Genomic DNA, 13,358 nt, shown 5'->3' on the forward strand with positions numbered 1-13,358 from the left:
TCGATAAAAGTTTGAAATATTTTCATAAATTGTCCACCCTAGGCTAGTCGACAATAAGCACTAACATAATTATGACGTCAATTTTTGTTACGTATTCGATTGAAATAGCCATACAGAGGCAAGGTTCTGCTGGTGTTGTTTTTCAATATCGCACTGAATCAATTCCTCTCTTTTATCGTACTGTGTGGGCTTGGCAGACCCCTGCACCGGCGATATAAGAGTGTGTTTGAATTCAGGCGCATTTACTGCACAGATCGACATTGCAAGGCCATTCAAATACCTGTGAGAATCTGGAAAACTATGACTCATTTACCTATCTATAAAATAAAAAGATAGTGTACGGCGAGGCATACGTAAGTTGTCAAACCGTTGATGCTGCAATGCACTTTTTAATTCACATTAATCATTCAGAATCGTGGCTAAACCTGATTAATCTGGACAGTACATTAAACTATCGAGTTATTTCCCTCAATATTGAATATTTACTCTTCCTGTACTGGGCCACATGAACAACTATTTGCTTTTTGTGATTCTTGAAATGTTCGTGCAGCTTGTGCTCCTGAAACTTACAATTTCTGAAATGCTGCTCAGGAACAGCGGTAGTCAGAAAGTGCATCGTCACAAAGTGTTGCACACTCGGTCTTCATAAAAATAACCACATATTGTCACAAGTAGCCTTCAATGAAGTTACTGCGAAAAGCCCCTCGTCGGCACATTCCGGCGCCTGATCGGGGAGGCCGGTTCTGTCATTTAACCCGCGTTCTGCCTTGTTCTGCATTACAAGCCAACTGGTTAGCCCACCAAAAGGTGTGAAGAAACTTGACAGTTTCAAGGTATAAAGAAATCTTCCATAATTGGTAACGTCATGGGGCTCAGTTAAGGGACGGTATATGGTTAATGATTGAATTTAATGCTTTAGCAGATCACCACAGCGAAATGGGCCTTTCCCGTTTTTCAGTTCGGACTTCCCGTCTTATGTTTCGATTAGACTGATTCGAAGCTCTAAGTATGGTGGACGTGTAACTCATTTCAGCTGAGAGCACTGTACGGTATTTATTGAAAGGCGATTGTCATCTGGGAACCCATCAATCTTTATTTATTCACTGGGAGGTTGACATATTTCGAGGCACAATACATGTTTTTGAAAAGCTAAAAGAATTGTGAATACAATAACCTTGCATAACCAATGATAAATATGGAACTGGGCCATGATAAATCTGCCTTGAAACATGATTTCATCATTCAACACTTCATACAGGAACAAAAAGACAACCATGTCATTAACTCTGTTCACCCTTGATGTCCACACACACAGGAATTTGCCAAACCACGTTTTAACTGTCAATCAAGCACAACATGAGCACATTGTTAAGAAAAAAACTGAAAAAAGTGCAGATGCACCCACGGTGTTGTGATAAATGGAGGACTGCGATGCAACGACAGTAAAGGACCCGCGATATACCTCTGGGCTCAGTTAGCTCAATGGCTGGACTGCAGGTTGGTGATGCAAACCTAGGCCAGCAGAGCAGGTTAAAATGGTGTACCGGTTAAGGTTTTTCATGGAGGCCCTTACCCTCGGCTGAGGTTTGCAGACCCTCAAGGTAAACCGCCTCCCCCTCAAATGGGGAAAGCAGCCGATACTGATCTGGGACAATAGCGGGTTTAGAGTACTAGATGGTGATCAGTTAATTCCCCAAGTGTAGCAAAAACTGGCAGCACGGTAGCACAGATGTTAGCACGGTTACTTCACAGCGCTGGAGTCCCAGGTACGATTTCCAGCTTCGGTCAGTGTCTATGCGAGGGTTGCACGTTCTACCCATGTCTGCGCGGGCTTCTTCCTGGTTTTCCGGTTTCCTCTTACAGTCCAAAGATAAGCAGGTTAGGTGGATTGGCCATGCTAAATTGCCATTAGTGTCCGAAAAGGTAGGTGGAGTTACTGGGATAGAGTGGAGGTGTGCGATTAATTGGGGTGCTCGTTCCAAGGACCAGTGTCGACTCGATGGTCAGAATAGCCTCCTTCTGCCCTGTAAATTGTATGATTCTATGACAGCTTTGCCTGGCAGGGATATAGAAAGCCATAACGGCACGGTTCTTGAACATTGGAAGAAAAGGAGCGGTGCAATTCCATATATTAAGAGTAGAGAAGTATACGGAGATAACAAATGCATATAGCGCTTGAGGTTTATATTAATCCATAATATATTTAATGGCAGGGCATGCTAGTCATAACTTATGATCTGTTGTTCTCTCTGTCTGTGCAATTCGAAAGATCTCGTGGGCTTATTTCCCGACATATGCTCAAACTTAATCGTGTTATGATCATTTCAGAAATCAGGATGACTATTGTATATTTTCGGCAACACCAAATGAACGGTTAAAAATACTTGTATTATTTACATGAACTCTCTAGTTCACCAAACTTATTACCTGGTATTGTACCTATATTCTATACGTAAAATGTAGCAGTCGTTGGGTGCTTGCCATGATATTCGCTCAATTTGGACCGTATTGATTAGAATTACATAAATTATGTCACCAGATGCTGATTTAAACGGATGTTCGCTCAGACGGTTAGAAGACTGTACTGTTTAATATATTTACATTGATATTGCCTGCCTGAAAACCAGATGATGATTATATGCCCCTAGTACTCAAAGGAAGTCACAACAATAAGAAATTAAATAATTGATAGTTATGTGACACCCACATTGCGACGACAATCACATTTTGCATGATGCGTCTTCAGGAAAAATTGAAGGCACGGTGGCTTGGTCGGAACGGCATTCGCATAATTTCCCAAACGACATGTCGTAAGTTAATTCAGCTGAATTTTGTAGCAAAAGCAAAGGAAATCATTTGTGTAGGATTGTCTATATGGACAGTGTGATTTTCCGATTGTTCTGTGATTTCATCTATGGTACACGATTCTTATGCCGGCTGCAGGGACTTATCGACGCCTGACAGCGATAAAAGCAGATATAAAGTGTTTTCTGCCGAAAAAAATTGATAGAATTAAGGAGGGTCGTGAATGATTCAGCCAAAAACATCGCAATCTTTTGAAGACCGGTTAGACATCAGTTAAATCAATTGACAAATATATTGAGTGAGTGCAGTTACTTGAATGTAATTGATGACTAAAGTTGACTGAATGGCAAACCCTGCGACTATGAACAGAAACAACAAGAGTGAAAGATTGTTAAATGCGAATGAACAATGTCACAGGTTTCGCAAAGTTCTAAAAATTCGATCTTCAGAGATGTGGTCGGAACTAAAGTGAACAGCACAAATGAGTGGAAATGTTTTCTTTCATAATGGGGTCAAAATATGATGATTTCCTATTTTACACCACGATAGTTTGCCTTGCTTTGCAAATACACGCTGCGTTTTTGGAGATTGGTTTCTCTCCAGCGACGTTGTCAGTACTGATGATGTTTCACTAATTTGAACATCGCTCAAAAGTAATTGCAAATGAAACACAGATTTCCTCACCAGTTTTATTCCTTGTCTTTTGTGAATTTGCTTTATCTTTGGAATGACAGAGAAAAAAACAACTATTTTATTTTCGCATGTCACTGAAACTTCTGTTTCTTATTATGGACACTGATTTGCACTAATCTGTGAATTAATTGGCGAGGAAAGTAAGACGTACACATGTTTCCTGATCATTACAGGGCCAAGGTAATTTTAACACCTCTGCAGAAAAATCCCTAACTCTACCAGCGATGTCCCTGAATCCGCTTCTCGTACTTGGTACGCAGTATGTTATGCTTGTAATGGAACGAAATGCTTTACTTCTATATGTATGAAATAGGAACAGTAAGTTGTGGAAATATCAGCAGGTCTGGCTGCATCTCTCAATGGAGAAGCGGTGTTAACGTTTCGAGTTTGATACGATTTCTTCATATCCGAGTGAAATAGAAATTTCAGCCTCGACAGATAATTCCACCGCTTTGGTTTTGTTACACTGTGATCGTTGACCTTGGGATCTGTAATGACATTGGCACATTATATTGATGTTATCCAAATTATTAGAGGAGTATTATAGGAATGGATGATTATTTTTTTGCAATTAGCAACGGGGTGACGAAGCAGTGGATAGTCATGTTCCTCTTATTCACATTAGTCTTTGACCGGAAAGGGGGAAAACAATGTTATCATCGGAAAAGCAGATACGCACGGAGTGTGTGGTGAGGATGTGTGGCGTGAAAACCCAAAGGTACTTTTCAGAAGTGTAAGCTTTGAATAAACATATATTTCCTGGGCGAATAAGCAATATCTTTGGTGAGACTGCTATTAATTAATTACGCAAGCTATTTGTGGAATGGGCAGCATGGTGGCACAGTTAGCCCTGCTGCCCCACGGTGACGAGGGCGCAGTTTCGCTCCAGGCCCTGGTCACAGTCCCTGTGGAGTTTGCACATTCTTCCTGTGGTTGCGTGGGTTTCGCCCTCACAACACAAAGATGCGCAGGGTAGGTGGATTGACTACGCTAAATTGCCCCTTAATTGGAATAAAATAATTGGGTACCTACTCTAAATTTTAAAAAAATCTATTTGAGGATGACACCAAGTTGGTGGAGTGACAGATAGTTCTGAGGATTGTAAGAGGATAGAGCAGGCATAGATAGGTTGGGGATTTGAGCAGAGAAATTACACCAGGAGATTATTCGAGACAAATGGGAGTTCATGCATTTTGGTAGATCTAACATAGGGGAAATATACCGTACATCGCAAAACTCTTAGGAATGTAGAACGTCAGAGGGATATGGGCGTGCAGGCCCACGGATCTTTGAAAGTGGCAACGTAAGTGCGAAATGTAGTCAAGAAAACACACGGACGTCTTGCCTTCATTGGACGAGACATCGAGTATAGAATCTGGCAAAACATGGTACAGTTGTATAGAGCTTTGGTAAACCGCTTTTGGAATATTGTTCCCTGGTCTGGACGGCGTTAGCTATGTGGAGGGGCTGAGTAGATTCGGACTTTGTCCGTTGGAAGGACGGAGGTTGAGGGGTGACCTGGAAGAGTTCTACAATATTATGAGAGGCATGGGTAGAGTGCATGGCAGGCAGTCATTTCCAGGGTGCAAGGGTCAGTCAGCAGAAAGCATAGGTTTAAGGTCCGTGGCGCAAAGTTTAGAGGAGATGTGCGAAGCAGGATTGTTTACACTGAGGGTGGTGTGTGCCTGGAACGCGTTGCCAGAGGAGGGACTGGAAGCAAATACATTAATGGCGTTCAAAAGACATCTTGATAAATGCACGGATAGGATGGACACAGAGGGAAACGTCACAAGGCAGCTTCAGTTTGTTTATTTGCTAATTTGATGAAACCGCTTTTCAGAGACTAGAATCACACAGTACACAGGTGAGCCAGCTTACAATGCTGACTTTATTTGCACTGGAGTACTAAATGGGTTGCATTAGAGTATTAACGTGAAAGTTTGGTGACTGAAGCAATAGGTGCGGAGGAGCAAGGTTATTAAAGCTCCTTTCATTTCATTTCCTACAGTTGCTCAAAGAGCGTGAATGGAGCCGCGAGTTTACAGAGAGTGAAGTTGACTGGGAGCTGAGTCCAAGGGCTCATTTCCACTTGGTTCACAGGGCAGTTACATTCTCTCAGGAAAGAGATGTCTGTTTTAAGGTTATTTAATTTTTAATGCTTGTGTTTGTTTTATTTTTCGGGGGCAGCAATCTCTCATTGTATCATTTAGCACAGTCACCAATTTTAGAGGGTTCACTTAAGACCAGAAGACATAGGAGCGGAAGTAAGGCCATTCGGCCCATCGAGTCCACTCCACCATTCAATCATGGCTGATTTCAACTCCATTTACCCGCTCTCTCTCCATAGCCCTTAATTCCCCGAGAAATCAAGAATTTATCAACTTCTGTCTTAAAGACACTCAACGTCCCGGCCTCCACCGCCCTCTGTGGCAATGAATTCCACAGACCCACCACTCTCTGGCTGAATACATTTCTCCTCATCTCTGTTCTGAAGTGACTCCTTTTTATTCTAAGGCTGTGCCCCCGGGTCATAGACTCCCCTGCTAATGGAAACAACTTCACTACGTCCACCCTATCTAAGCCATTCATTATCTTGTAAGTTTCTATTAGATCTCCCCTCAACCTCCTAAACACCAAGGAATCTAATGCCAGGATCCTCAGACGTTCATCGTATGTTAGGCCGACCATTCCTGCGATCATCCGTGTGAATCTCCGCTGGACCCGCTGCAGTGCCAGTATGTCCTTCCTGAGGTGTGGAGCCCAAAATTGCTCACAGTATTCTAAATGGGGCCTAAATAATGCTTTATAAAGCTTCAGAAATACATCTCTGCTTTGATGTTCCAAGCCTCTTGAGATAAATGACAACATTGCATTTGCTTTCTTAATTACGGACTCAACCTGCATGTTTACCTTTAGAGGATCCTGCACTCGGACTCCCAAGTCCCTTTGCACTTCAGCATTATGAATTTTGTCACCGTTTAGAAAATAGTCCATGCCTCTATTCTTTTTTCTAAAGTGCAAGACCACGCACTTGCCCACGTTGAATTTCATCAGCCATTTCTTGGACCACTCTCCTGAACTGTCTAAATCTTTCTGCAGCCTCCCCACCTCCTCCATACTACCTGCCCCTCCACCTATCTTTGTATCATCGGAAAACTTAGCTAGAATGCCCCCAATCCCGTCATCTAGATCGTTAATTTATGAAGAGAACAGCTGTGGTCCCAACACTGAACCCTGCGGGGCACCTCTCGTCACCGGTTGTCATTCCGAAAAAGAACCTTTTATCCAACTCTCTGCCTTCTGCCTGACAGCCAATCGTCAATCCATGCTAGTACCTTGCCTCGAAAACCATGGGCCCTTATTTTACTCAGCAGTCTCCCGTGAGGCACCTTATCAAAGGCCTTTTGGAAGTCAAGATAGATAACATCCATTGGCTCTCCTTAGTCTAACCTATTTGTTATCTCTTCAAAGAACTCTCACAGGTTTGTCAGGCACGACCTCCCCTTACTAAATCCATGCTGACTGATCCTAATCCGACCCTGCAATTCCAAGAATTTAGAAGTCTCATCCTTAACAATGGATTCTAGAATCTTGCCAATAACCGAGGTTAGGCTAATTGGCCTATAATTTTCCATCTTTTTCCTTTTTCCCTTATTGAAAAAGGGGGGGGGGTTACAACAGCGATTTTCCAATCCTCTGGTACTTTCCCTGACTCCAGTGACTTTTGAAAGATCATAACTAACGCCTCCACTATTTCTTCAGCTATCTCCTTTATATCTCTAGGATGTAGCCCATCTGGGCCCGGAGATTTATCAATGTTTAGACCTCTTAGTTTCTCTAGCACTTTCTCCTTTGTGAATGGCTACCATATTCAACACAGCCCCCTGACTCTCCTGAGTTGTTGGTATATTACTCATGTCTTCTACTGTGAAGACTGACGCAAAGTACTTGTTTCGTTGCTCAGCTATTTCCTCGTCTGCCATCATTAGATTACCAGCGTCATTTGGAGCGGCCCAATGTCTACTTTTGCCTCCCGTTTGTTTTTAATGTATTTAAAGAAACTTTTACTATCACTCCTAATGTTACTGGCTAGCCTACCTTCATATTTGATCCTCTCTTTCCTTATTTCTCTCTTTGTTTTCCTCCGTTTGTTTTTGTAGCCTTCCCAATCTTCTGACTTCCCACTACTCTTTGCCACATTATAGGCTTTCTCTTTTGCTTTGATGCATTCCCTAACTTCCTTTGTCAGCCATGGCTGCCTAATCCCCCCTCTGATAACCTTAATTTTCTTTGGGATGAACCTCTGTACTGTGTCCTCAATTACTCCCAGAAACTCCTGCCATTGCTGTTCTACTGTCTTTCCCACTAGGCTCTGCTCCCAGTCGATTTTCGTCAGTTCCTCCCTCATGCCCCTGTAGTTTTATGCACCTTTTTTTAACTGTAACACCTTTACAGCTGATCCTAACTTCTTTCTTTCAAATTGCAGATTGAATTCTACCATATTATGATCACTGCCTCCTAAGTGTTCACTTACTTTAAGATCTTTAATCAAGTCTGACTCATTACTTAACACTAAGTCCAGAATGGCCTGTTCCCTCGTGGGCTCTATCACAGGCTGTTCCAAAAAGCCCTCCTGTAAACATTCAATGAATTCCCTTTCCTTGGGTCCACTGGCAGCATTATTTACCCAGTCCACCTGCATATTGAAGTCCCCCATGATCACTGTGACCTTGCCTTTCTGACATGCACTTTCTATTTCGTGGTGCATTTTTTGCCCCTGGTCCTGACGACTGTTCGGAGGCCTGTACATAACTCCCATTATGTTTTTTTGCCTTTGTGGTTCCTCAACTCTACCCACACAGACTCCACATCATCTGACCCAATGTCGTTTCGTGCTATTGATTTAATTTCATTCCTAATTAACAAGGAAACCCTGCCCCCTCTGCCTCTTGAGAGAGTCGCAGCAGTATATATATATAAATATATATTCAGGGCTAGTAGTGGTATTGTAGGTTCGGTAAAGCCACGTTAAGTTTTCCTCATTGAAATGTCGGTTTGCGAATTCTCGGTCTCTTACCGCCCCCCTCCCCCACACAGAAAAAACGCCATGATTAGACTGTCTACGTTTTGGAAAAATGCCTTGAGGATGAAGAGCGGAATGGATCGAAACAGAATGAGGAACCTTGGCAGTACGTTCATTTTCATCGCCTGCACTCTCCCCGCCATGGAGAGTGGAAGTGAGCCCCACCGTTGAAGGTCTTTTCTTACTTCCTCCACCAGGCTGGTCATGTTCCACTTGTAGATCTGTGTCCAGTCTCTGGATATTTGTATCCCCAGAATAACTGTAACCTATTCTGGGCCGTTTTAAACGGGAGCCACATCACCTCTTTCCCTCCCCACTCTGGGTTCACTGGGAATTCATCGCTTTTGCCCAGGTTACGCTTGTAGCCAGAGAAGGTTCCAAACTCTTCTAGAATTTACAATCTTGACTTCGGTCCCTCCTGTGGCTTCGAGGCACAGAGGAGTAGGTCACGACATAGAGTGAACCTCTGTGCTCTCTGTCTCCTCTCCGGATTCCCTTCCAGCCTTTTGCGTCCCGCAGGGCTATCGCCAGGGGTTCGATCGGTCGCGTGAACAAGAGTAGAGACAAGGGAAAGCCTTGACTTGTTCCTCTCTGGAGCTGTAAGTATTCAGAGTTGGTGGTGTTAGTTCGGACATTTTCTTCGGAAGCGTCATACAGGAGGCTCACCCAGGCAGTGAATCCAATTAAGGGGCAATTTTATGTTGCCAATCCACCTAGCCTGCACATATTTGCGTTGTGGGGGCGAAACCCACGCAAACACGGGGAAAATGTGGAAACTCCACACAGACAGTGACCCAGAGCTAGGATCGAAGTCTGACTCATTACTTAACACGAAGTCCAGAATGGCCTGTTCCCTCGTGGGCTCTATCACAGGCTGTTCCAAAAAGCCCTCCTGTAAACATTCAATGAATTCCCTTTCCTTGGGTCCACTGGCAGCATTATTTACCCAGTCCACCTGCATATTGAAGTCCCCCATGATCATTGTGACCTTGCCTTTCTGACATGCCTTTCTGGCGCCGTGAGGCTGCAGGGCTCACCCACTGCGTCACCGTGCTGGCCTCAGGCGGTGAATCTGACTCCTGAACCAATGCGTTCCAGTACCTCAAGAAAGTAGTTTCGACTCTGCCAAAGGCCTTTTCTGCCTCCAGGGAGAGAATCACCTCTTGTGTTCTCTCCCGGGGCGGGGGTGAGGGGGTGCAATATCACATTCATCCGCCGCCTGATGTTCGCTGTAAGGTGACTGCCCTTGAAAAAGCCCGTTTGGTCCTCTGCAACAAATTCCTAACGCAGCCTTCCAACCTTTTGGCCAGGACATTTGCGAGTATTTTCGCATCCACATTCAGCAGTGAAATGGGTCTGCATGGTCCACATTCCGTCAGGTATTTATCTTTTTCTGGTCCAAGTGAGATTGTGGCCTGCGCTAGCATGGGGGTAAGGTGCCCTCTACCAGTCAGTCCGCGAACATATCCGTTAGGTGTGGGACCAGGACTGGCGCAATTTTTTTGTAGAAGTCCACCGGGAAACCATTGGGCCGAGGTGCCTTCCCCGCCTGCATGGAGCTCATGCGCTCTATGATTTCTCCCAGGTGTATTGGTGCTTCCACCTCCCACTGTCTGTCCTCCCCCATCACTGGTAGTTCCAGTCCGACGAGGAACTGTTTCATTCCCGTGTCCCCGTTGGGGGGCTCAGAAGTGCACAGTCCACGGCAGAAGGTATCAAATCGCCAATTGACCACCTTTGGCTCTGTTACCTATCTGCCTCTCCTATCCTTCATGGCTGCCTGCTTTCTCCGCTGGTGAGCTAATAGGTGGCCAGCCTTTTCTCCGTGTTCGTAGAAGGTCCCCCGCCTCTGGTGGAATTGATATACTGCTTTCGTTGGTATACTGGTTTCCTCATGGATTGCAGGTTAATGTCCACTTTCACCTGTTTCCTCTCCGGCGGCAGCCCCGGAGTATTTTCTATCGAGTCCCAGAACGGAGTCCACTAGCTGTTGCCTGGCCATCCTCTGTTCCCTGTCTCTACTTGCATTTTAGGCTATGATCTCCACTCTGATCACGGCCTTCAATGCCTCCCAAAACGTAAAGGGTGAGGCCTGCACATTGTGGTTGGCACTAACGTAATCGCCTATGGCCCGCGATACATTTTGTCAGTAGGCCATGTCGGCCAAGAGGTCCGTGTTCAGCCTCCACGTGGGGCTCTGGTGCCGGCCTGTCTCCAACCTCACATTCATATGGTATGGAGCGAGGTCGGAGATAAGGATCGTGGAACAGTCAGTTCCCGTTATCCCCGGAAGCACCGATTGCTCCACTGCAAAGAGGTCGGTACGGATGTATACCTTGTGCACCTGCGAGAAGAACGAGTACTCCTTTTCTCCAGGGTGCAGGAACTTCCATGGGCCAACTGCCCCCATCTGTTCCATGAAGGCTCCGAGCTCCCTAGTCATGCCAGACTTCTTCCCCATTCTGCGGTTTGATCGGTCGGTCAGTGGGTCTGGCACACAGATAAAGTCGTCGCCCATTATCAGTCGGTATGTGCAAAGGTCGGGGATTTCTGCCATGGTCTTCTTCATAAATTCTGTGTCGTCTCAGCTGGGAGTGTACACACTTCCCAGTACGCCTGGTGCCCCTTCCAGGATACCGCTGATCATCACTTACGTACCTTCTCCCTGGGTACGTAACTGTTTTGGTTTCTGTAAACCTCGTCCTTTTGCTGATTAAGATTGCTACCTCCTAGCCCTCGTCCCGTAGCATGAGTGGTACATCTGTCCACCCTGCCCTTCCTTACCAGCAGTCGGTCCTTCTCCCTCAGGTGCGTCTGTTGTAGGTAGATTATATGTGCTTTTAGGCTTCTTGGGTGGGCGAAGACTCTGGAACTTTTCATTGCGCCGTTGAGTCCCTTACATTCTAGGTAGCAATCCTCGTAGGAGGGTTTCACCCCGCCCCCATCCCCCCCCCCCCCCCCCGGTCCTGTGGGATCATCCATACTTACCTGGTGAACGCGCTCCTGCACTTTCCTTTGCCAGGGGGCCGTCCAAAATGGCCAGGGTCGACGCTCTCACCATGAGGTAAGGCCCCAGTGCTCCCAGGTTTCCATTTGTCCAGAGGGCACCCAATGTGGCCGCCATCTTTGTGTGTACACCACATGGGTATGTTCCTGAACTCTGGGGTCTCCCTTCGCCCTGATACCCTCCCGAGCTGCTGTTTATGGCGCCCGCTTGGTTCCTCGCCCTGGTCCATGCTTGCCGAGGCCTATGTCTGTACTGCATCGCTATCTTACCTTTCTCTTCGCTTCCCTTTTGTTCTGCGGTCTCCCCTCCACTCCTCTCCCCCCATAGCCTACGAGTCTCTGCCCCCCTCCCCTCGTGTTCGCACCATTCTGCCCCCTCCCTCTCCTTGTGCCATGCGCTCTCCTCTGAGAGGCGTACCGCGACCCTCCTTCTTTCCTGCCCTCCCGTGCTGGCCCTCTTCGGTAGTGCGGTAGTCCTCGTCCCAGTTTTCGCCTGGTTCTGGCCCTGGTTAACATTTCCCCTACTGGCCCTTGTCTCGCGCTCCTGTCTGCTTTTCTCACCCTCATTTCCCTCGCTCCACTCCCCGCTCCCCAATGCACTGAGCGAGGAGACAGGACGTGAAACGAGGCAGCAGAGCCCCGCGCAAGACAATAAACACACGTGCACAGTTCATAATCCCATCATTCTTATTTGCGGTCTGTCCTCTGCTCTTTGCTCCCGTTTTCCCTTCCTTTCCCGACCCCGTGTCTCTCATCGTGGTTGCATCTGCTACTCCCCCAACTTGTTCGCTCTGATGAACTCCTCATCCGCCGCTGGGGTGATAAAATACAGCTCTTTCCCCTGAAATGTTCCCCAGAGTTTGGCCGGCAATAACATCACACATTTCACCTTGGTTTTGTGCAGTGTAGATTGCGCCTTGTTGGACTCAGCTCTTATTTTTGCCAGGTCCGCCCCAATGTCCATATACACAAAAGGGGACACCCATACAGAACACAAAACTTCTCTCGCGAACCCGCCCACCCCCATCCAGTGAGAGAGAAGGGAAATAGGAGGAGACGGAGAAGGAGGAAGAAAAACGAAGAGAAGGGAAGAGTAGAGAAAACAAAGAGAGGGGAGGGAAGGGAACCAACTACAACTCGTCGCCGAAACAAAAAAATCCAAATCCTGAGACAGACCTAGCGAGAGCAGAGGAGCGGGGAAAGTGAGAGCAATCCGTGAGTAAGGAAGAGCAGCGTTGAAAGAGAGAGAGAGAGACAGATGGCTGGAGGAAATAAAAACACCAAAGCAAAGGGACAGCAAGACGCAAGCAGCAGCAGCGAGGGAAAGCGCAGAAGTGGCGGACGCGCAGGCAGGCGGCGCCACAAAACGGAGATGGAGGTTAAAGAGAGTCTGAAAGGGAAAAGAATGGCGGAACAAACAGCTTAGCGCGAGCAGGACAGAGCGATCAGCATAAAGGAGGCTCTCTGGCCGGACCTCTAAGTAATGGTGATGGAGGCGCTGGCAGAGTCGTCGCGCAAAATGTTGCGGATCATCGAAGGCCTTGAAAGGGAAGTGGAGGCACAGGAAAATATGATTCTGGAGTTGGAAATGGCCGGAGCGTCAGGGTGATAACCCTAGAATCCGAGGTGGAAAGATTAGTAAAGGCTCAAGGGAGCCTAAAGGGGAAAGTGGAGGACCATGAAAATAGATCCACACGGCAGAACATTAGAATAGTGGGTCTGCCAGAGAGCTGGGCGGGCAGAGACACAACAGGCTACATGTCACAAATAT

Source organism: Scyliorhinus torazame, chromosome 12 (assembly GCF_047496885.1).
Source record: "Scyliorhinus torazame isolate Kashiwa2021f chromosome 12, sScyTor2.1, whole genome shotgun sequence".
Lineage (NCBI taxonomy): Eukaryota > Metazoa > Chordata > Chondrichthyes > Carcharhiniformes > Scyliorhinidae > Scyliorhinus > Scyliorhinus torazame.